At 45.8% G+C, this 22,945-nt stretch overlaps 25 non-coding genes across 25 annotated transcripts; 8 read left to right on the top strand and 17 right to left on the bottom strand.

The window, feature by feature from the left end:
• Positions 1 to 953: 953 nt before the first annotated feature.
• On the bottom strand, positions 954 to 1,035 carry trnas-uga (transfer RNA serine (anticodon UGA)). The gene has a single exon. It is a non-coding gene; the product is annotated as a tRNA-Ser (tRNA).
• A 534-nt stretch (positions 1,036 to 1,569) lies between these two features.
• trnae-cuc (transfer RNA glutamic acid (anticodon CUC)) lies at positions 1,570 to 1,641 on the top strand. Its single transcript has one exon. It is a non-coding gene; the product is annotated as a tRNA-Glu (tRNA).
• A 484-nt stretch (positions 1,642 to 2,125) lies between these two features.
• Positions 2,126 to 2,207, bottom strand: trnas-cga (transfer RNA serine (anticodon CGA)). Its single transcript has one exon. It is a non-coding gene; the product is annotated as a tRNA-Ser (tRNA).
• Positions 2,208 to 2,326: 119 nt separating this feature from the next.
• trnae-cuc (transfer RNA glutamic acid (anticodon CUC)) lies at positions 2,327 to 2,398 on the top strand. The gene has a single exon. It is a non-coding gene; the product is annotated as a tRNA-Glu (tRNA).
• A 484-nt stretch (positions 2,399 to 2,882) lies between these two features.
• Positions 2,883 to 2,964, bottom strand: trnas-cga (transfer RNA serine (anticodon CGA)). The gene has a single exon. It is a non-coding gene; the product is annotated as a tRNA-Ser (tRNA).
• A 1,287-nt stretch (positions 2,965 to 4,251) lies between these two features.
• On the bottom strand, positions 4,252 to 4,333 carry trnas-cga (transfer RNA serine (anticodon CGA)). The gene has a single exon. It is a non-coding gene; the product is annotated as a tRNA-Ser (tRNA).
• A 119-nt stretch (positions 4,334 to 4,452) lies between these two features.
• Positions 4,453 to 4,524, top strand: trnae-cuc (transfer RNA glutamic acid (anticodon CUC)). The gene has a single exon. It is a non-coding gene; the product is annotated as a tRNA-Glu (tRNA).
• Positions 4,525 to 5,630: 1,106 nt separating this feature from the next.
• Positions 5,631 to 5,712, bottom strand: trnas-uga (transfer RNA serine (anticodon UGA)). The gene has a single exon. It is a non-coding gene; the product is annotated as a tRNA-Ser (tRNA).
• Positions 5,713 to 6,245: 533 nt separating this feature from the next.
• On the top strand, positions 6,246 to 6,317 carry trnae-cuc (transfer RNA glutamic acid (anticodon CUC)). Its single transcript has one exon. It is a non-coding gene; the product is annotated as a tRNA-Glu (tRNA).
• A 763-nt stretch (positions 6,318 to 7,080) lies between these two features.
• Positions 7,081 to 7,162, bottom strand: trnas-cga (transfer RNA serine (anticodon CGA)). Its single transcript has one exon. It is a non-coding gene; the product is annotated as a tRNA-Ser (tRNA).
• Positions 7,163 to 7,281: 119 nt separating this feature from the next.
• trnae-cuc (transfer RNA glutamic acid (anticodon CUC)) lies at positions 7,282 to 7,353 on the top strand. Its single transcript has one exon. It is a non-coding gene; the product is annotated as a tRNA-Glu (tRNA).
• A 1,085-nt stretch (positions 7,354 to 8,438) lies between these two features.
• Positions 8,439 to 8,520, bottom strand: trnas-uga (transfer RNA serine (anticodon UGA)). Its single transcript has one exon. It is a non-coding gene; the product is annotated as a tRNA-Ser (tRNA).
• Positions 8,521 to 9,054: 534 nt separating this feature from the next.
• trnae-cuc (transfer RNA glutamic acid (anticodon CUC)) lies at positions 9,055 to 9,126 on the top strand. The gene has a single exon. It is a non-coding gene; the product is annotated as a tRNA-Glu (tRNA).
• A 470-nt stretch (positions 9,127 to 9,596) lies between these two features.
• Positions 9,597 to 9,678, bottom strand: trnas-cga (transfer RNA serine (anticodon CGA)). Its single transcript has one exon. It is a non-coding gene; the product is annotated as a tRNA-Ser (tRNA).
• Positions 9,679 to 10,975: 1,297 nt separating this feature from the next.
• On the bottom strand, positions 10,976 to 11,057 carry trnas-uga (transfer RNA serine (anticodon UGA)). The gene has a single exon. It is a non-coding gene; the product is annotated as a tRNA-Ser (tRNA).
• A 1,513-nt stretch (positions 11,058 to 12,570) lies between these two features.
• Positions 12,571 to 12,652, bottom strand: trnas-cga (transfer RNA serine (anticodon CGA)). Its single transcript has one exon. It is a non-coding gene; the product is annotated as a tRNA-Ser (tRNA).
• A 1,297-nt stretch (positions 12,653 to 13,949) lies between these two features.
• On the bottom strand, positions 13,950 to 14,031 carry trnas-uga (transfer RNA serine (anticodon UGA)). Its single transcript has one exon. It is a non-coding gene; the product is annotated as a tRNA-Ser (tRNA).
• A 534-nt stretch (positions 14,032 to 14,565) lies between these two features.
• Positions 14,566 to 14,637, top strand: trnae-cuc (transfer RNA glutamic acid (anticodon CUC)). Its single transcript has one exon. It is a non-coding gene; the product is annotated as a tRNA-Glu (tRNA).
• Positions 14,638 to 15,121: 484 nt separating this feature from the next.
• Positions 15,122 to 15,203, bottom strand: trnas-cga (transfer RNA serine (anticodon CGA)). Its single transcript has one exon. It is a non-coding gene; the product is annotated as a tRNA-Ser (tRNA).
• A 1,147-nt stretch (positions 15,204 to 16,350) lies between these two features.
• Positions 16,351 to 16,432, bottom strand: trnas-uga (transfer RNA serine (anticodon UGA)). Its single transcript has one exon. It is a non-coding gene; the product is annotated as a tRNA-Ser (tRNA).
• Positions 16,433 to 18,143: 1,711 nt separating this feature from the next.
• On the bottom strand, positions 18,144 to 18,225 carry trnas-uga (transfer RNA serine (anticodon UGA)). Its single transcript has one exon. It is a non-coding gene; the product is annotated as a tRNA-Ser (tRNA).
• A 1,710-nt stretch (positions 18,226 to 19,935) lies between these two features.
• On the bottom strand, positions 19,936 to 20,017 carry trnas-uga (transfer RNA serine (anticodon UGA)). Its single transcript has one exon. It is a non-coding gene; the product is annotated as a tRNA-Ser (tRNA).
• A 533-nt stretch (positions 20,018 to 20,550) lies between these two features.
• trnae-cuc (transfer RNA glutamic acid (anticodon CUC)) lies at positions 20,551 to 20,622 on the top strand. The gene has a single exon. It is a non-coding gene; the product is annotated as a tRNA-Glu (tRNA).
• Positions 20,623 to 21,106: 484 nt separating this feature from the next.
• trnas-cga (transfer RNA serine (anticodon CGA)) lies at positions 21,107 to 21,188 on the bottom strand. Its single transcript has one exon. It is a non-coding gene; the product is annotated as a tRNA-Ser (tRNA).
• A 1,297-nt stretch (positions 21,189 to 22,485) lies between these two features.
• Positions 22,486 to 22,567, bottom strand: trnas-uga (transfer RNA serine (anticodon UGA)). Its single transcript has one exon. It is a non-coding gene; the product is annotated as a tRNA-Ser (tRNA).
• Positions 22,568 to 22,945: the final 378 nt, after the last annotated feature.

The following is a 22,945-nucleotide window of genomic DNA, read 5'->3' as shown; positions in this document are numbered from 1 at the left end:
GACACTTTGAAGCTACGTCTTCAAATGTCAGCTCCTTCCAGAGACATTACTGCATTTACCGGCGTCTTCGTGGCTTGGAGTGTTTACATTTCTCCCACATCTGAATCCACAAAGCCATATTGTTCCCCAAACTCTGCCATTTGACCCCATACTTTCAGACCATGCGCTACGTGAATGCCTGTGTGTAACACCTCCCCTTAGGAAGCAAATCCCACCTTCCACTTGAACAATGGGAAAAAAGGGTCAAAGTTAAGGCTTACGTAGTAACAGGATGTGAACCTGCGCTGGTAATCTCCAGTGCACGTCGAGTCTATGGGGTTGAGCACGGGGACCAAACTGCATCCAACGGGAACATAGGATGCTGTCCCGGAACAGTTGGACGTTTACATATGAAGCCTCTAAGCGGGGATGACGTCAAGCACCGTCAAAGACAGTCCACATGTGAACTCTTGGCCGAAAGAATGCGCCAAGTAATCTCCAGTGCACGTCGAGTCTATGGGGTTGAGCACGGGGACCAAACTGCATCCAACGGGAACATAGGATGCTGTCCCGGAACAGTTGGACGTTTACATATGAAGCCTCTAAGCGGGGATGACGTCAAGCACCGTCAAAGACAGTCCACATGTGAACTCTTGGCCGAAAGAATGCGCCAAGTTTTTTACATGGCATCAGTCAAAAGAGACTGCGACATAAGGAGCAGGTCAACCGCTCGTTTGGATCACAACAGGAGCCAAAATTGTCATCAATCTATATTTACTTAGCTGTTGCACAGAAAACTCAAATAATACGAGATCAATAGTCACAGGCCTTGCTGCTAAAGTCCATCAGGAACATTATTTGTTTTTGCCGCTTAATTCAGCTCAGGTGCGTTGGAAATGTCTGCACGTGTTATCTCCCTGGAGAAACCCATTATCACTGGAACACTGGGAAGAAAGGGCCAAAAGGGAGGCGTACGTAGCTGACAGGATTCGAACCTGCGCGGGGAAACCCCAATGGATTTCAAGTCCATCGCCTTGACCACTCGGCCACAACTACTCAAAGATTGGAGGTGGGCTGCTTTCCTGGGATGACTGAACTTTGACAGCGTAAATCACACATCGGCCACAATGTCAGGGATCGTCAAGGAAGCTCCACATTAGAAATCTTGACCTAAACAGAGGGTAGACTTATTTACAGAACATGGGTCGAAACAAAAGGAGCTGTCAACCATTTTTTTTTTCATTTACAGGAAGCGCAATAATTATTAGGAATTATTACTAAAGTTGCTGTTGCACTGAAATTGGAATTCAAATGAGATAACGGACTTGTTTTATAGAGAGGCCAATGAATTTGACAACAATATTTAACCTTTCAAAAGTGCAATCGTTGTATTATACATTTTGTGAATACCAAAGTTGGACCTGAGACCCCCTATACTGTAGCGGCTAGGAGTCTCGCTCAGGGAATGCTGACCGGCAGCAAGCCTCTGCTGCTTTCCAATGCGAAATAACGAGGTGTAACGACCAAATTTGTGGGAGCCTGACTACTGGGTTATATAGTTTTCATTCTCGCTCCTTCCCGTCTTGACTCTCCCTGATGGTCTAGTGGCTAGGATTCGGCGCTCTCACCGCCGCGGCCCGGGTTCGATTCCCGGTCAGGGAATTAGATCACATTGATGCTCTCCAATAACAATCTCCTGCAACTGTTTCCTTGTGCTTTTAGATCTCCATCACATCATTCCACACTTTGACACACTTCAGTTGGGCTGATAAGTACAAATTCTATATGAACTGAAGATGAATAAATACACCTCTCTCAATGTTGAAAGATGTATAGAAGGGGGCCCGCTTTTGTTGCTCCCCATCACATTTTAAAGAACAACGTACAGTTGCCAATGTAGCAGCTGGTATAAAAACGGAGGATCCCAACTTGCATACAGACCCGGCTGATGGATTGACAGTTTTGAGGGGTTTTGCTGTAATTCATTGACTAAACCTCCAAGTCATGGGAAATGATTTAGAAGGCCTACTTGGACAATGCATTGGCTAGGAATTCAGGAGCGTTGGGAATGTCTGCATGCGTTATCTCCCTGGAGAAACCCATTATCACTGGAACACTGGGAAGAAAGGGCCAAAAGGGAGGGATACGTAGCTGGCAGGATTCCAACATGCGCGGGGAAACCCCAATGGATTTCGAGTCCATCGCCTTGACCACTCGGCCACAACTACTCAAAGACTCAAGCCGGGCTGCTTTCCAATGCGAAATAACGAGGTGTAACGACCAAACTTGTGGGAGCCTGACTACTGGGTTATATTGTTTTCATTCTCGTTGTTTCTTCTCTTGACTCTCCCTGATGGTCTAGTGGCTAGGATTCGGCGCTCTCACCGCCGCGGCCCGGGTTCGATTCTCGGTCAGGGAATTAGATCACATTGATGCTCTCCAATAACAATCTCCTGCAACTGTTTCCTTGTGCTTTTAGATCTCCATCACATCATTCCACACTTTGACACATTTCAGTTGGGCTGATAAGTACAAATTCTATATGAACTGAAGATGAATAAATACACCTCTCTCAATGTTGAAAGATGTATAGAAGGGGGCCCGCTTTTGTTGCTCCCCATCACATTTTAAAGAACAATGTACAGTTGCCAATGTAGCAGCTGGTATAAAAACGGAGGATCCCAACTTGCATACAGACCCGGCTGATGGATTGACAGTTTTGAGGGGTTTTGCTGTAATTCATTGACTAAACCTCCAAGTCATGGGAAATGATTTAGAAGGCCTACTTGGACAATGCATTGGCTAGGAATTCAGGAACGTTGGGAATGTCTGCATGCGTTATATCCCTGGAGAAACCCATTATCACTGGAACACTGGGAAGAAAGGGCCAAAAGGGAGGGATACGTAGCTGGCAGGATTCAAACCTGCGCGGGGAAACCCCAATGGATTTCGAGTCCATCGCCTTGACCACTCGGCCACAACTACTCAAAGACTCAAGCCGGGCTGCTTTCCAATGCGAAATAACGAGGTGTAACGACCAAACTTGTGGGAGCCTGACTACTGGGTTATATTGTTTTCATTCTCGTTCTTTCTCCTCTTGACTCTCCCTGATGGTCTAGTGGCTAGGATTCGGCGCTCTCACCGCCGCGGCCCAGGTCGATTCCCGGTCAGGGAATTTGCTGATTTTGATGCCCTCCAATAACAATCTCCTGCAACTGTTTCCTCGTTCTTTTAGATTTCCTTGACATCATTCCTGACTTTGACACGCTTCAGTTGGGCTGATGAGTACAAATTCTATATGTACTGAACATGAATAAATTCACCTCTCTCAATTTTGAAACATGTGTGGAAGGGGGGCCACTTTTGTTGCTCTGTAATTCACTGGCTAAACCTCCAAGTCATGGGAAATGATTTAGACGGCCTACTTGGACAATGCATTGCCTAGGAATCCCACAGAGGGGTCGTGGGCTATGCAAGCAGCTCTGCACCCATATATACCCCCGACACTTTGAAGCTACGTCTTCAAATGTCAGCTCCTTCCAGAGACATTACTGCATTTACCGGCGTCCTCGTGGCTTGGAGTGTTTACATTTCTCCCACATCTGAATCCACAAAGCCATATTGTTATTGTTCATCCCCAAACTCTGCCATTTGACCCCATACTTTCAGACCATGCGCTACGTGAATGCCTGTGTGTAACACCTCCCCTTAGGAAGCAAATCCCACCTTCCACTTGAACAATGGGAAAAAAGGGTCAAAGTTAAGGCTTACGTAGTAACAGGATGTGAACCTGCGCTGCTAATCTCCAGTGCACGTCGAGTCTATGGGGTTGAGCACGGGGACGAAACTGAATCCAACGGGAACATAGGATGCTGTCCTGGAACAGTTGGACTTTGACATATGAAGCCTCTAAGCGGGGATGACGTCAAGAACCGTCAGGGACAGTACACATGTGAACTCTTGGCCGAAAGAATGCGCCAAGTTTTTTACATGGCATCAGTCAAAAGAGACTGCGACATAAGGAGCAGGTCAACCGCTCGATTGGATCACAACAGGAGCCAAAATTGTCATCAATCTATATTTACTTAGCTGTTGCACAGAAAACTCAAATAATACGAGATCAATAGTCACAGGCCTTGCTGCTAAAGTCCATCAGGAACATTATTTGTTTTTGCCGCTTAATTCAGCTCAGGTGCGTTGGAAATGTTTGCACGTGTTATCTCCCTGGAGAAACCCATTATCACTGGAACACTGAGAAGAAAGGGAGGCATACGTAGCTGACAGGATTCGAACCTGCGCAGGGAAACCCCAATGGATTTCGAGTCCATCGCCTTGACCACTCGGCCACAACTACTCAAAGACTCAAGCCGGGCTGCTTTCCAATGCGAAATAACGAGGTGTAACGACCAAACTTGTGGGAGCCTGACTACTGGGTTATATTGTTTTCATTCTTGTTCTTTCTTCTCTTGACTCTCCCTGATGGTCTAGTGGCTAGGATTCGGCGCTCTCACCGCCGCGGCCCGGGTTCGATTCCCGGTCAGGGAATTTGCTCATTTTGATGCTCTCCAATAACAATCTGCTGCAACTGTTTCCTCGTTCTTTTAGATTTCCTTGACATCATTCCTCACTTTGACACGCTTCAGTTGGGCTGATGAGTACAAATTCTATATGTGCTGAACATGAATAAATACACCTCTCTCCATTTTGAAACATGTGTGGAAGGGGGGCCACTTTTGTTGCTCTGTAATTCACTGGCTAAACCTCCAAGTCATGGGAAATGATTTAGACGGCCTACTTGGACAATGCATTGCCTAGGAATCTTACAGAGGGGTCGTGGGCTATGCAAGCAGCTCTGCACCCATATATACCCCAGACACTTTGAAGCTACGTCTTCAAATGTCAGCTCCTTCAAGAGACATTACTGCATTTACCGGCGTCCTCGTGGCTTGGAGTGTTTACATTTCTCCCACATCTGAATCCACAAAGCCATATTGTTATTGTTCATCCCCAAACTCTGCCATTTGACCCCATACTTTCAGACCATGCGCTACGTGAATGCCTGTGTGTAACACCTCCCCTTAGGAAGCAAATCCCACCTTCCACTTGAACAATGGGAAAAAAGGGTCAAAGTTAAGGCTTACGTAGTAACAGGATGTGAACCTGCGCTGGTAATCTCCAGTGCACGTCGAGTCTATGGGGTTGAGCACGGGGACCAAACTGCATCCAACGGGAACATAGGATGCTGTCCCGGAACAGTTGGACGTTGACATATGAAGCCTCTAAGCGGGGATGACGTCAAGCACCGTCAAAGACAGTCCACATGTGAACTCTTGGCCGAAAGAATGCGCCAAGTTTTTTACATGGCATCAGTCAAAAGAGACTGCGACATAAGGAGCAGGTCAACCGCTCGTTTGGATCACAACAGGAGCCAAAATTGTCATCAATCTATATTTACTTAGCTGTTGCACAGAAAACTCAAATAATACGAGATCAATAGTCACAGGCCTTGCTGCTAAAGTCCATCTGGAACATTATTTGTTTTTGCCGCTTAATTCAGCTCAGGTGCGTTGGAAATGTCTGCACGTGTTATCTCCCTGGAGAAACCCATTATCACTGGAACACTGGGAAGAAAGGGCCAAAAGGGAGGCGTACGTAGCTGACAGGATTCGAACCTGCGCGGGGAAACCCCAATGGATTTCAAGTCCATCGCCTTGACCACTCGGCCACAACTACTCAAAGATTGGAGGTGGGCTGCTTTCCTGGGATGACTGAACTTTGACAGCGTAAATCACACATCGGCCACAATGTCAGGGAGCGTCAAGGAAGCTCCACATTAGAAATCTTGACCTAAACAGAGGGTAGACTTATTTACAGAACATGGGTCGAAACAAAAGGAGCTGTCAACCATTTTTTTTTCATTTACAGGAGGCGCAATAATTATTAGGAATTATTACTAAAGTTGCTGTTGCACTGAAAATGGAATTCAAATGAGATAACGGACTTGTTTTATAGAGAGGCCAATGAATTTGACAACAATATTTAACCTTTCAAAAGTGCAATCGTTGTATTATACATTTTGTGAATACCAAAGTTGGACCTGAGACCCCCTATACTGTAGCGGCTAGGAGTCTCGCTCAGGGAATGCTGACCGGCAGCAAGCCTCTGCTGCTTTCCAATGCGAAATAACGAGGTGTAAGGACCAAATTTGTGGGAGCCTGACTACTGGGTTATATAGTTTTCATTCTCGCTCCTTCCCTTCTTGACTCTCCCTGATGGTCTAGTGGCTAGGATTCGGCGCGCTCACCGCCGCGGCCCGGGTTCGATTCCCGGTCAGGGAATTAGATCACATTGATGCTCTCCAATAACAATCTCCTGCAACTGTTTCCTTGTGCTTTTAGATCTCCATCACATCATTCCACACTTTGACACATTTCAGTTGGGCTGATAAGTACAAATTCTATATGAACTGAAGATGAATAAATACACCTCTCTCAATGTTGAAAGATGTATAGAAGGGGGCCCGCTTTTGTTGCTCCCCATCACATTTTAAAGAACAACGTACAGTTGCCAATGTAGCAGCTGGTATAAAAACGGAGGATCCCAACTTGCATACAGACCCGGCTGATGGATTGACAGTTTTGAGGGGTTTTGCTGCAACTGTTTCCTTGTGCTTTTAGATCTCCATCACATCATTCCACACTTTGACACATTTCAGTTGGGCTGATAAGTACAAATTCTATATGAACTGAAGATGAATAAATACACCTCTCTCAATGTTGAAAGATGTATAGAAGGGGGCCCGCTTTTGTTGCTCCCCATCACATTTTAAAGAACAACGTACAGTTGCCAATGTAGCAGCTGGTATAAAAACGGAGGATCCCAACTTGCATACAGACCCGGCTGATGGATTGACAGTTTTGAGGGGTTTTGCTGTAATTCATTGACTAAACCTCCAAGTCATGGGAAATGATTTAGAAGGCCTACTTGGACAATGCATTGGCTAGGAATTCAGGAGCGTTGGGAATGTCTGCATGCGTTATCTCCCTGGAGAAACCCATTATCACTGGAACACTGGGAAGAAAGGGCCAAAAGGGAGGGATACGTAGCTGGCAGGATTCCAACCTGCACGGGGAAACCCCAATGGATTTCGAGTCCATCGCCTTGACCACTCGGCCACAACTACTCAAAGACTCAAGCCGGGCTGCTTTCCAATGCGAAATAACGAGGTGTAACGACCAAACTTGTGGGAGCCTGACTACTGGGTTATATTGTTTTCATTCTCGTTCTTTCTCCTCTTGACTCTCCCTGATGGTCTAGTGGCTAGGATTCGGCGCTCTCACCGCCGCGGCCCGGGTTCGATTCCCGGTCAGGGAATTCGCTCATTTTGATGCCCTCCAATAACAATCTCCTGCAACTGTTTCCTCGTTCTTTTAGATTTCCTTGACATCATTCCTCACTTTGACACGCTTCAGTTGGGCTGATGAGTACAAATTCTATATGTACTGAACATGAATAAATTCACCTCTCTCAATTTTGAAACATGTGTGGAAGGGGGGCCACTTTTGTTGCTCTGTAATTCACTGGCTAAACCTCCAAGTCATGGGAAATGATTTAGACGGCCTACTTGGACAATGCATTGCCTAGGAATCCCACAGAGGGGTCGTGGGCTATGCAAGCAGCTCTGCACCCATATATACCCCCGACACTTTGAAGGTACGTCTTCAAATGTCAGCTCCTTCCAGAGACATTACTGCATTTACCGGCGTCCTCGTGGCTTGGAGTGTTTACATTTCTCCCACATCTGAATCCACAAAGCCATATTGTTATTGTTCATCCCCAAACTCTGCCATTTGACCCCATACTTTCAGACCATGCGCTACGTGAATGCCTGTGTGTAACACCTCCCCTTAGGAAGCAAATCCCACCTTCCACTTGAACAATGGGAAAAAAGGGTCAAAGTTAAGGCTTACGTAGTAACAGGATGTGAACCTGCGCTGGTAATCTCCAGTGCACGTCGAGTCTATGGGGTTGAGCACGGGGACCAAACTGCATCCAACGGGAACATAGGATGCTGTCCCGGAACAGTTGGACGTTGACATATGAAGCCTCTAAGCGGGGATGACGTCAAGCACCGTCAAAGACAGTCCACATGTGAACTCTTGGCCGAAAGAATGCGCCAAGTTTTTTACATGGCATCAGTCAAAAGAGACTGCGACATAAGGAGCAGGTCAACCGCTCGTTTGGATCACAACAGGAGCCAAAATTGTCATCAATCTATATTTACTTAGCTGTTGCACAGAAAACTCAAATAATACGAGATCAATAGTCACAGGCCTTGCTGCTAAAGTCCATCAGCTTAATTCAGCTCAGGTGCGTTGGAAATGTCTGCACGTGTTATCTCCCTGGAGAAACCCATTATCACTGGAACACTGGGAAGAAAGGGCCAAAAGGGAGGCGCACGTAGCTGACAGGATTCGAACCTGCGCGGGGAAACCCCAATGGATTTCAAGTCCATCGCCTTGACCACTCGGCAAAAACTACTCAAAGATTGGAGGTGGGCTGCTTTCCTGGGATGACTGAACTTTGACAGCGTAAATCACACATCGGCCACAATGTCAGGGAGCGTCAAGGAAGCTCCACATTAGAAATCTTGACCTAAACAGAGGGTAGACTTATTTACAGAACATGGGTCGAAACAAAAGGAGCTGTCAACCATTTTTTTTTTCATTTACAGGAGGCGCAATAATTATTAGGAATTGTTACTAAAGTTGCTGTTGCACTGAAAATGGAATTCAAATGAGATAACGGACTTGTTTTATAGAGAGGCCAATGAATTTGACAACAATATTTAACCTTTCAAAAGTGCAATCGTTGTATTATACATTTTGTGAATACCAAAGTTGGACCTGAGACCCCCTATACTGTAGCGGCTAGGAGTCTCGCTCAGGGAATGCTGACCGGCAGCAAGCCTCTGCTGCTTTCAAATGCGAAATAACGAGGTGTAAGGACCAAATTTGTGGGAGCCTGACTACTGGGTTATATAGTTTTCATTCTCGTTCTTTCTCCTCTTGACTCTCCCTGATGGTCTAGTGGCTAGGATTCGGCGCTCTCACCGCCGTGGCCCGGGTTCGATTCCCGGTCAGGGAATTAGATCACATTGATGCTCTCCAATAACAATCTCCTGCAACTGTTTCCTTGTGCTTTTAGATCTCCATGACATCATTCCACACTTTGACACACTTCAGTTGGGCTGATAAGTACAAATTCTATATGAACTGAAGATGAATAAATACACCTCTCTCAATGTTGAAAGATGTATAGAAGGGGGGCCCGCTTTTGTTGCTCCCCATCACATTTTAAAGAACAACGTACAGTTGCCAATGTAGCAGCTGGTATAAAAACGGAGGATCCCAACTTGCATACAGACCCGGCTGATGGATTGACAGTTGTAATTCATTGACTAAACCTCCAAGTCATGGGAAATGATTTAGAAGACCTACTTGGACAATGCATTGGCTAGGAATTCAGGAGCGTTGGGAATGTCTGCATGCGTTATCTCCCTGGAGAAACCCATTATCACTGGAACACTGGGAAGAAAGGGCCAAAAGGGAGGGATACGTAGCTGGCAGGATTCCAACCTGCGCGGGGAAACCCCAATGGATTTCGAGTCCATCGCCTTGACCACTCGGCCACAACTACTCAAAGACTCAAGCCGGGCTGCTTTCCAATGCGAACTAACGAGGTGTAACGACCAAACTTGTGGGAGCCTGACTACTGGGTTATATTGTTTTCATTCTCGTTCTTTCTCCTCTTGACTCTCCCTGATGGTCTACTGGCTAGGATTCGGCGCTCTCACCGCCGCGGCCAGGATTCGATTCCCGGTCAGGGAAGTTGCTCATTTTGATGCTCTCCAATAACAATCTCCTGCAACTGTTTCCTCGTTCTTTTAGATTTCCTTGACATCATTCCTCACTTTGACACGCTTCAGTTGGGCTGATGAGTACAAATTCTATATGTGCTGAACATGAATAAATACACCTCTCTCCATTTTGAAACATGTGTGGAAGGGGGGCCACTTTTGTTGCTCTGTAATTCACTGGCTAAACCTCCAAGTCATGGGAAATGATTTAGACGGCCTACTTGGACAATGCATTGCCTAGGAATCCCACAGAGGGGTCGTGGGCTATGCAAGCAGCTCTGCACCCATATATACCCCCGACACTTTGAAGCTACGTCTTCAAATGTCAGCTCCTTCCAGAGACATTACTGCATTTACCGGCGTCCTCGTGGCTTGGAGTGTTTACATTTCTCCCACATCTGAATCCACAAAGCCATATTGTTATTGTTCATCCCCAAACTCTGCCATTTGACCCCATACTTTCAGACCATGCGCTACGTGAATGCCTGTGTGTAACACCTCCCCTTAGGAAGCAAATCCCACCTTCCACTTGAACAATGGGAAAAAAGGGTCAAAGTTAAGGCTTACGTAGTAACAGGATGTGAACCTGCGCTGGTAATCTCCAGTGCACGTCGAGTCTATGGGGTTGAGCACGGGGACCAAACTTCATCCAACGGGAACATAGGATGCTGTCCCGGAACAGTTGGACGTTTACATATGAAGCCTCTAAGCGGGGATGACGTCAAGCACCGTCAAAGACAGTCCACATGTGAACTCTTGGCCGAAAGAATGCGCCAAGTTTTTTACATGGCATCAGTCAAAAGAGACTGCGACATAAGGAGCAGGTCAACCGCTCGTTTGGATCACAACAGGAGCCAAAATTGTCATCAATCTATATTTACTTAGCTGTTGCACAGAAAACTCAAATAATACGAGATCAATAGTCACAGGCCTTGCTGCTAAAGTCCATCAGGAACATTATTTGTTTTTGCCGCTTAATTCAGCTCAGGTGCGTTGGAAATGTCTGCACGTGTTATCTCCCTGGAGAAACCCATTATCACTGGAACACTGGGAAGAAAGGGCCAAAAGGGAGGCGTACGTAGCTGACAGGATTCGAACCTGCGCGGGGAAACCCCAATGGATTTCAAGTCCATCGCCTTGACCACTCGGCCACAACTACTCAAAGATTGGAAGTGGGCTGCTTTCCTGGGATGACTGAACTTTGACAGCGTAAATCACACATCGGCCACAATGTCAGGGAGCGTCAAGGAAGCTCCACATTAGAAATCTTGACCTAAACAGAGGGTAGACTTATTTACAGAACATGGGTCGAAACAAAAGGAGCTGTCAACCATTTTTTTTTTCATTTACAGGAGGCGCAATAATTATTAGGAATTATTACTAAAGTTGCTGTTGCACTGAAAATGGAATTCAAATGAGATAACGGACTTGTTTTATAGAGAGGCCAATGAATTTGACAACAATATTTAACTTTTCAAAAGTGCAATCGTTGTATTATACATTTTGTGAATACCAAAGTTGGACCTGAGACCCCCTATACTGTAGCGGCTAGGAGTCTCGCTCAGGGAATGCTGACCGGCAGCAAGCCTCTGCTGCTTTCCAATGCGAAATAACGAGGTGTAACGACCAAATTTGTGGGAGCCTGACAGCCTGTCAGGGAGCGTCAAGGAAGCTCCACATTAGAAATCTTGACCTAAACAGAGGGTAGACTTATTTTCAGAACATGGGTCGAAACAAAAAGAGCTGTCAACCATTTCTTTTTTTTCATTTACAGGAGGCGCAATAATTATTAGGAATTATTACTAAAGTTGCTGTTGCACTGAAAATGGAATTCAAATGAGATAACGGACTTGTTTTATAGAGAGGCCAATGAATTTGACAACAATATTTAACTTTTCAAAAGTGCAATCGTTGTATTATACATTTTGTGAATACCAAAGTTGGACCTGAGACCCCCTATACTGTAGCGGCTAGGAGTCTCGCTCAGGGAATGCTGACCGGCAGCAAGCCTCTGCTGCATTCAAATGCGAAATAACGAGGTGTAACGACCAAATTTGTGGGAGCCTGACTACTGGGTTATATAGTTTTCATTCTCGCTCCTTCCCGTCTTGACTCTCCCTGATGGTCTAGTGGCTAGGATTCGGCGCTCTCACCGGCCGCGGCCTGGGTTCGATTCCCGGTCAGGGAATTAGATCACATTGATGCTCTCCAATAACAATCTCCTGCAACTGTTTCCTTGTGCTTTTAGATCTCCATCACATCATTCCACACTTTGACACATTTCAGTTGGGCTGATAAGTACAAATTCTATATGAACTGAAGATGAATAAATACACCTCTCTCAATGTTGAAAGATGTATAGAAGGGGGCCCGCTTTTGTTGCTCCCCATCACATTTTAAAGAACAACGTACAGTTGCCAATGTAGCAGCTGGTATAAAAACGGAGGATCCCAACTTGCATACAGACCCGGCTGATGGATTAACAGTTTTGAGGGGTTTTGCTGTAATTCATTGACTAAACCTCCAAGTCATGGGAAATGATTTAGAAGGCCTACTTGGACAATGCATTGGCTAGGAATTCAGGAGCGTTGGGAATGTCTGCATGCGTTATCTCCCTGGAGAAACCCATTATCACTGGAACACTGGGAAGAAAGGGCCAAAAGGGAGGGATACGTAGCTGGCAGGATTCCAACCTGCGCGGGGAAACCCCAATGGATTTCGAGTCCATCGCCTTGACCACTCGGCCACAACTACTCAAAGACTCAAGCCGGGCTGCTTTCCAATGCGAAATAACGAGGTGTAACGACCAAATTTGTGGGAGCCTGACTACTGGGTTATATAGTTTTCATTCTCGTTCTTTCTCCTCTTGACTCTCCCTGATGGTCTAGTGGCTAGGATTCGGCGCTCTCACCGCCGCGGCCAGGATTCGATTCCCGGTCAGGGAAGTTGCTCATTTTGATGCTCTCCAATAACAATCTCCTGCAACTGTTTCCTCGTTCTTTTAGATTTCCTTGACATCATTCCTCACTTTGACACGCTTCAGTTGGGCTGATGAGTACAAATTCTATATGTGCTGAACATGAATAAATACACCTCTCTCCATTTTGAAACATGTGTGGAAGGGGGGCCACTTTTGTTGCTCTGTAATTCACTGGCTAAACCTCCAAGTCATGGGAAATGATTTAGACGGCCTACTTGGACAATGCATTGCCTAGGAATCCCACAGAGGGGTCGTGGGCTATGCAAGCAGCTCTGCACCCATATATACCCCCGACACTTTGAAGCTACGTCTTCAAATGTCAGCCTCTTCCAGAGACATTACTGCATTTACCGGCGTCCTCGTGGCTTGGAGTGTTTACATTTCTCCCACATCTGAATCCACAAAGCCATATTGTTATTGTTCATCCCCAAACTCTGCCATTTGACCCCATACTTTCAGACCATGCGCTACGTGAATGCCTGTGTGTAACACCTCCCCTTAGGAAGCAAATCCCACCTTCCACTTGAACAATGGGAAAAAAGGGTCAAAGTTAAGGCTTACGTAGTAACAGGATGTGAACCTGCGCTGGTAATCTCCAGTGCACGTCGAGTCTATGGGGTTGAGCACGGGGACCAAACTTCATCCAACGGGAACATAGGATGCTGTCCCGGAACAGTTGGACGTTTACATATGAAGCCTCTAAGCGGGGATGACGTCAAGCACCGTCAAAGACAGTCCACATGTGAACTCTTGGCCGAAAGAATGCGCCAAGTTTTTTACATGGCATCAGTCAAAAGAGACTGCGACATAAGGAGCAGGTCAACCGCTCGTTTGGATCACAACAGGAGCCAAAATTGTCATCAATCTATATTTACTTAGCTGTTGCACAGAAAACTCAAATAATACGAGATCAATAGTCACAGGCCTTGCTGCTAAAGTCCATCAGGAACATTATTTGTTTTTGCCGCTTAATTCAGCTCAGGTGCGTTGGAAATGTCTGCACGTGTTATCTCCCTGGAGAAACCCATTATCACTGGAACACTGGGAAGAAAGGGCCAAAAGGGAGGCGTACGTAGCTGACAGGATTCGAACCTGCGCGGGGAAACCCCAATGGATTTCAAGTCCATCGCCTTGACCACTCGGCCACAACTACTCAAAGATTGGAAGTGGGCTGCTTTCCTGGGATGACTGAACTTTGACAGCGTAAATCACACATCGGCCACAATGTCAGGGAGCGTCAAGGAAGCTCCACATTAGAAATCTTGACCTAAACAGAGGGTAGACTTATTTACAGAACATGGGTCGAAACAAAAGGAGCTGTCAACCATTTTTTTTTTCATTTACAGGAGGCGCAATAATTATTAGGAATTATTACTAAAGTTGCTGTTGCACTGAAAATGGAATTCAAATGAGATAACGGACTTGTTTTATAGAGAGGCCAATGAATTTGACAACAATATTTAACTTTTCAAAAGTGCAATCGTTGTATTATACATTTTGTGAATACCAAAGTTGGACCTGAGACCCCCTATACTGTAGCGGCTAGGAGTCTCGCTCAGGGAATGCTGACCGGCAGCAAGCCTCTGCTGCTTTCCAATGCGAAATAACGAGGTGTAACGACCAAATTTGTGGGAGCCTGACTACTGGGTTATATAGTTTTCATTCTCGCTCCTTCCCGTCTTGACTCTCCCTGATGGTCTAGTGGCTAGGATTCGGAGCTCTCACCGCCGCGGCCCGGGTTCGATTCCCGGTCAGGGAATTAGATCACATTGATGCTCTCCAATAACAATCTCCTGCAACTTTTTCCTTGTGCTTTTAGATCTCCATCACATCATTCCACACTTTGACACACTTCAGTTGGGCTGATAAGTACAAATTCTATATGAACTGAAGATGAATAAATACACCTCTCTCAATGTTGAAAGATGTATAGAAGGGGGCCCGCTTTTGTTGCTCCCCATCACATTTTAAAGAACAACGTACAGTTGCCAATGTAGCAGCTGGTATAAAAACGGAGGATCCCAACTTGCATACAGACCCGGCTGATGGATTGACAGTTTTGAGGGGTTTTGCTGTAATTCATTGACTAAACCTCCAAGTCATGGGAAATGATTTAGAAGGCCTACTTGGACAATGCATTGGCTAGGAATTCAGGAGCGTTGGGAATGTCTGCATGCGTTATCTCCCTGGAGAAACCCATTATCACTGGAACACTGGGAAGAAAGGGCCAAAAGGGAGGGATACGTAGCTGGCAGGATTCCAACCTGTGCGGGGAAACCCCAATGGATTTCGAGTCCATCGCCTTGACCACTCGGCCACAACTACTCAAAGACTCAAGCCGGGCTGCTTTCCAATGCGAAATAACGAGGTGTAACGACCAAACTTTTGGGAGCCTGACTACTGGGTTATATTGTTTTCATTCTCGTTCTTTCTCCTCTTGACTCTCCCTGATGGTCTAGTGGCTAGGATTCGGCGCTCTCAACGCCGCGGCCCTGGTTCGATTCCCAGTCAGGGAATTTGCTGATTTTGATGCTCTCCAATAACAATCTCCTGCAACTGTTTCCTCGTTCTTTTAGATTTCCTTGACATCATTCCTCACTTTGACACGCTTCAGTTGGGCTGATGAGTACAAATTCTATATGTACTGAACATGAATAAATTCACCTCTCTCAATTTTGAAACATGTGTGGAAGGGGGGCCACTTTTGTTGCTCTGTAATTCACTGGCTAAACCTCCAAGTCATGGGAAATGATTTAGACGGCCTACTTGGACAATGCATTGCCTAGGAATCCCACAGAGGGGTCGTGGGCTATGCAAGCAGCTCTGCACCCATATATACCCCCGACACTTTGAAGGTACGTCTTCAAATGTCAGCTCCTTCCAGAGACATTACTGCATTTACCGGCGTCCTCGTGGCTTGGAGTGTTTACATTTCTCCCACATCTGAATCCACAAAGCCATATTGTTATTGTTCATCCCCAAACTCTGCCATTTGACCCCATACTTTCAGACCATGCGCTACGTGAATGCCTGTGTGTAACACCTCCCCTTAGGAAGCAAATCCCACCTTCCACTTGAACAATGGGAAAAAAGGGTCAAAGTTAAGGCTTACGTAGTAACAGGATTTGAACCTGCGCTGGTGAACTCTTGGCCTCTAGAAAGCACGCGCCAAGTTTTTTACATGGCATCAGTCAAAAGAGACTGCGACATAAGGAGCAGGTCAACCGCTCGTTTGGATCACAACAGGAGCCAAAATTGTCATCAATCTATATTTACTTAGCTGTTGCACAGAAAACTCAAATAATACGAGATCAATAGTCACAGGCCTTGCTGCTAAAGTCCATCAGGAACATTATTTGTTTTTGCCGCTTAATTCAGCTCAGGTGCGTTGGAAATGTCTGCACGTGTTATCTCCCTGGAGAAACCCATTATCACTGGAACACTGGGAAGAAAGGGCCAAAAGGGAGGCATACGTAGCTGACAGGATTCTAACCTGCGCGGGGAAACCCCAATGGATTTCAAGTCCATCGCCTTGACCACTCGCCCACAACTACTCAAAGATTTGAGATGGGTTGCTTTCCTGGGATGACTGAACTTTGACAGCGCAAATCACACATCGGCCACAATGTCAGGGAGCGTCAAGGAAGCTCCACATTAGAAATCTTGACCTAAACAGAGGGTAGACTTATTTACAGAACATGGGTCGAAACAAAAGGAGCTGTCAACCATTTTTGTTTCATTTACAGGAGGCGCAATAATTATTAGGAATTATTACTAAAGTTGCTGTTGCAGTGAAAATGGAATTCAAATGAGATAACGGACTTGTTTTATAGAGAGGCCAATGAATTTGACAACAATATTTAACCTTTCAAAAGTGCAATCGTTGTATTATACATTTTGTGAATACCAAAGTTGGACCTGAGACCCCCTATGCTGTAGCGGCTAGGTGTCTCGCTCAGGGAATACTGACCGGCAGCAAGCCTCTGCTGCTTTCAAATGCGAACTAACGAGGTGTAACGACCAAACTTGTGGGAGCCTGACTACTGGGTTATATTGTTTTCATTCTCGTTCTTTCTCCTCTTGACTCTCCCTGATGGTCTAGTGGCTAGGATTCGGCGCTCTCACCGCCGCGGCCAGGATTCGATTCCCGGTCAGGGAAGTTGCTCATTTTGATGCTCTCCAATAACAATCTCCTGCAACTGTTTCCTCGTTCTTTTAGATTTCCTTGACATCATTCCTCACTTTGAAACGCTTCAGTTGGGCTGATGAGTACAAATTCTATATGTGCTGAACATGAATAAATACACCTCTCTCCATTTTGAAACATGTGTGGAAGGGGGGCCACTTTTGTTGCTCTGTAATTCACTGGCTAAACCTCCAAGTCATGGGAAATGATTTAGACGGCCTACTTGGACAATGCATTGCCTAGGAATCCCACAGAGGGGTCGTGGGCTATGCAAGCAGCTCTGCACCCATATATACCCCCGACACTTTGAAGCTACGTCTTCAAATGTCAGCTCCTTCCAGAGATATTACTGCATTTACCGGCGTCCTCGTGGCTTGGAGTGTTTACATTTCTCCCACATCTGAATCCACAAAGCCATATTGTTATTGTTCATCCCCAAACTCTGCCATTTGACCACATACTTTCAGACCATGCGCTACGTGAATGCGTGTGTGTAGCACCTCCCCTTAGGAAGTAAATCCCACCTTCCACTTGAACAATGGGAAAAAAGGGTCAAAGTTAAGGCTTACGTAGTAACAGGATGTGAACCTGCGCTGGTAATCTCCAGTGCACGTCGAGTCTATGGGGTTGAGCACGGGGACGAAACTGCTTCCAACGGGAACATAGGATGCTGTCCCGGAACTGTTGGACTTTGACATATGAAGCCTCTAAGCGGGGATGACGTCAAGCACCGTCAAAGACAGTCCACATGTGAACTCTTGGCCGAAAGAATGCGCCAAGTTTTTTACATGGCATCAGTCAAAAGAGACTGCGACATAAGGAGCAGGTCAACCGCTCGTTTGGATCACAACAGGAGCCAAAATTGTCATCAATCTATATTTACTTAGCTGTTGCACAGTAAACTCAAATAATACGAGATCAATAGTCACAGGCCTTGCTGCTAAAGTCCATCAGGAACATTATTTGTTTTTGCCGCTTAATTCAGCTCAGGTGCGTTGGAAATGTCTGCACGTGTTATCTCCCTGGAAAAACCCATTATCACTGGAACACTGGGAAGAAAGGGCCAAAAGGGAGGCGTACGTAGCTGACAGGATTCGAACCTGCGCGGGGAAACCCCAGTGGATTTCAAGTCCATCGCCTTGACCACTCGGCCACAACTACTCAAAAATTGGAGGTGGGCTGCTTTCCTGGGATGACTGAACTTTGACAGCGTAAATCACACATCGGCCACAATGTCAGGGAGCGTCAAGGAAGCTCCACATTAGAAATCTTGACCTAAACAGAGGGTAGACTTATTTACAGAACATGGGTCGAAACAAAAGGAGCTGTCAACCATTTTTTTTCATTTACAGGAGGCACAATAATTATTAGGAATTATTACTAAAGTTGCTGTTGCAGTGAAAATGGAATTCAAATGAGATAACGGACTTGTTTTATAGAGAGGCCAATGAATTTGACAACAATATTTAACCTTTCAAAAGTGCAATCGTTGTATTATACATTTTGTGAATACCAAAGTTGGACCTGAGACCCCCTATGCTGTAGCGGCTAGGTGTCTCGCTCAGGGAATGCTGACCGGCAGCAAGCCTCTGCTGCTTTCAAATGCGAAATAACGAGGTGTAACGACCAAATTTGTGGGAGCCTGACTACTGGGTTATATAGTTTTCATTCTCGTTCTTTCTCCTCTTGACTCTCCCTGATGGTCTAGTGGCTAGGATTCGGCGCTCTCACCGCCGCGGCCAGGATTCGATTCCCGGTCAGGGAAGTTGCTCATTTTGATGCTCTCCAATAACAATCTCCTGCAACTGTTTCCTCGTTCTTTTAGATTTACTTGACATCATTCCTCACTTTGACACGCTTCAGTTGGGCTGATGAGTACAAATTCTATATGTGCTGAACATGAATAAATACACCTCTCTCCATTTTGAAACATGTGTGGAAGGGGGGCCACTTTTGTTGCTCTGTAATTCACTGGCTAAACCTCCAAGTCATGGGAAATGATTTAGACGGCCTACTTGGACAATGCATTGCCTAGGAATCTTACAGAGGGGTCGTGGGCTATGCAAGCAGCTCTGCACCCATATATACCCCAGACACTTTGAAGCTACGTCTTCAAATGTCAGCTCCTTCAAGAGACATTACTGCATTTACCGGCGTCCTCGTGGCTTGGAGTGTTTACATTTCTCCCACATCTGAATCCACAAAGCCATATTGTTATTGTTCATCCCCAAACTCTGCCATTTCACCCCATAGTTTCAGACCATGCGCTACGTGAATGCCTGTGTGTAACACCTCCCCTTAGGAAGCAAATCCCACCTTCCACTTGAACAATGGGAAAAAAGGGTCAAAGTTAAGGCTTACGTAGTAACAGGATGTGAACCTGCGCTGGTAATCTCCAGTGCACGTCGAGTCTATGGGGTTGAGCACGGGGACCAAACTGCATCCAACGGGAACATAGGATGCTGTCCCGGAACAGTTGGACTTTGACATATGAAGCCTCTAAGCGGGGATGACGTCAAGCACCCTCAAAGACAGTCCACATGTGAACTCTTGGCCGAAAGAACGCGCCAAGTTTTTTACATGGCATCAGTCAAAAGAGACTGCGACATAAGGAGTAGGTCAACCGCTCGTTTGGATCACAACAGGAGCCAAAATTGTCATCAATCTATATTTACTTAGCTGTTGCACAGAAAACTCAAATAATACGAGATCAATAGTCACAGGCCTTGCTGCTAAAGTCCATCAGGAACATTATTTGTTTTTGCCGCTTAATTCAGCTCAGGTGCGTTGGAAATGTCTGCACGTGTTTTCTCCCTGGAGAAACCTATTATCACTGGAACACTGGGAAGAAAGGGCCAAAAGGGAGGCATACGTAGCTGACAGGATTCGAACCTGCGCGGGGAAACCCCAATGGATTTCAAGTCCATCGCCTTGACCACTCGGCCACAACTACTCAAAGATTGGAGGTGGGCTGCTTTCCTGGGATGACTGAACTTTGACAGCGTAAATCACACATCGGCCACAATGTCAGGGAGCGTCAAGGAAGCTCCACATTAGAAATCTTGACCTAAACAGAGGGTAGACTTATTTACAGAACATGGGTAGAAACAAAAGGAGCTGTCAACCATTTTTTTTTCATTTACAGGAGGCGCAATAATTATTAGGAATTATTACTAAAGTTGCTGTTGCACTGAAAATGGAATTCAAATGAGATAACGGACTTGTTTTATAGAGAGGCCAATGAATTTGACAACAATATTTAACCTTTCAAAAGTGCAATCGTTGTATTATACATTTTGTGAATACCAAAGTTGGACCTGAGACCCCCTATACTGTAGCGGCTAGGAGTCTCGCTCAGGGAATGCTGACCGGCAGCAAGCCTCTGCTGCTTTCCAATGCGAAATAACGAGGTGTAAGGACCAAATTGGTGGGAGCCTGACTACTGGGTTATATAGTTTTCATTCTCGCTCCTTCCCTTCTTTACTCTCCCTGATGGTCTAGTGGCTAGGATTCGGCGCTCTCACCGCCGCGGCCCGGGTTCGATTCCCGGTCAGGGAATTAGATCACATTGATGCTCTCCAATAACAATCTCCTGCAACTGTTTCCTTGTGCTTTTAGATCTCCATCACATCATTCCACACTTTGACACATTTCAGTTGGGCTGATAAGTACAAATTCTATATGAACTGAAGATGAATAAATACACCTCTCTCAATGTTGAAAGATGTATAGAAGGGGGCCCGCTTTTGTTGCCCCCCATCACATTTTAAAGAACAACGTACAGTTGCCAATGTAGCAGCTGGTATAAAAACGGAGGATCCCAACTTGCATACAGACCCGGCTGATGGATTGACAGTTTTTAGGGGTTTTGCTGTAATTCATTGACTAAACCTCCAAGTCATGGGAAATGATTTAGAAGGCCTACTTGGACAATGCATTGGCTAGGAATTCAGGAGCGTTGGGAATGTCTGCATGCGTTATCTCCCTGGAGAAACCCATTATCACTGGAACACTGGGAAGAAAGGGCCAAAAGGGAGGGATACGTAGCTGGCAGGATTCCAACCTGCGCGGGGAAACCCCAATGGATTTCGAGTCCATCGCCTTGACCACTCGGCCACAACTACTCAAAGACTCAAGCCGGGCTGCTTTCCAATGCGAAATAACGAGGTGTAACGACCAAATTTGTGGGAGCCTGACTACTGGGTTATATAGTTTTCATTCTCGTTCTTTCTCCTCTTGACTCTCCCTGATGGTCTAGTGGCTAGGATTCGGCGCTCTCACCGCCGCGGCCAGGATTCGATTCCCGGTCAGGGAAGTTGCTCATTTTGATGCTCTCCAATAACAATCTCCTGCAACTGTTTCCTCGTTCTTTTAGATTTCCTTGACATCATTCCTCACTTTGACACGCTTCAGTTGGGCTGATGAGTACAAATTCTATATGTGCTGAACATGAATAAATACACCTCTCTCCATTTTGAAACATGTGTGGAAGGGGGGCCACTTTTGTTGCTCTGTAATTCACTGGCTAAACCTCCAAGTCATGGGAAATGATTTAGACGGCCTACTTGGACAATGCATTGCCTAGGAATCCCACAGAGGGGTCGTGGGCTATGCAAGCAGCTCTGCACCCATATATACCCCCGACACTTTGAAGCTACGTCTTCAAATGTCAGCCTCTTCCAGAGACATTACTGCATTTACCGGCGTCCTCGTGGCTTGGAGTGTTTACATTTCTCCCACATCTGAATCCACAAAGCCATATTGTTATTGTTCATCCCCAAACTCTGCCATTTGACCCCATACTTTCAGACCATGCGCTACGTGAATGCCTGTGTGTAACACCTCCCCTTAGGAAGCAAATCCCACCTTCCACTTGAACAATGGGAAAAAAGGGTCAAAGTTAAGGCTTACGTAGTAACAGGATGTGAACCTGCGCTGGTAATCTCCAGTGCACGTCGAGTCTATGGGGTTGAGCACGGGGACCAAACTTCATCCAACGGGAACATAGGATGCTGTCCCGGAACAGTTGGACGTTTACATATGAAGCCTCTAAGCGGGGATGACGTCAAGCACCGTCAAAGACAGTCCACATGTGAACTCTTGGCCGAAAGAATGCGCCAAGTTTTTTACATGGCATCAGTCAAAAGAGACTGCGACATAAGGAGCAGGTCAACCGCTCGTTTGGATCACAACAGGAGCCAAAATTGTCATCAATCTATATTTACTTAGCTGTTGCACAGAAAACTCAAATAATACGAGATCAATAGTCACAGGCCTTGCTGCTAAAGTCCATCAGGAACATTATTTGTTTTTGCCGCTTAATTCAGCTCAGGTGCGTTGGAAATGTCTGCACGTGTTATCTCCCTGGAGAAACCCATTATCACTGGAACACTGGGAAGAAAGGGCCAAAAGGGAGGCGTACGTAGCTGACAGGATTCGAACCTGCGCGGGGAAACCCCAATGGATTTCAAGTCCATCGCCTTGACCACTCGGCCACAACTACTCAAAGATTGGAAGTGGGCTGCTTTCCTGGGATGACTGAACTTTGACAGCGTAAATCACACATCGGCCACAATGTCAGGGAGCGTCAAGGAAGCTCCACATTAGAAATCTTGACCTAAACAGAGGGTAGACTTATTTACAGAACATGGGTCGAAACAAAAGGAGCTGTCAACCATTTTTTTTTTCATTTACAGGAGGCGCAATAATTATTAGGAATTATTACTAAAGTTGCTGTTGCACTGAAAATGGAATTCAAATGAGATAACGGACTTGTTTTATAGAGAGGCCAATGAATTTGACAACAATATTTAACTTTTCAAAAGTGCAATCGTTGTATTATACATTTTGTGAATACCAAAGTTGGACCTGAGACCCCCTA

The sequence above is a fragment of the Channa argus genome, chromosome 21 (assembly GCF_033026475.1).
Source record: "Channa argus isolate prfri chromosome 21, Channa argus male v1.0, whole genome shotgun sequence".
NCBI classification, from domain to species: Eukaryota; Metazoa; Chordata; class Actinopteri; order Anabantiformes; family Channidae; genus Channa; species Channa argus.
This window is presented reverse-complemented; position numbering and strand designations above follow the sequence as displayed.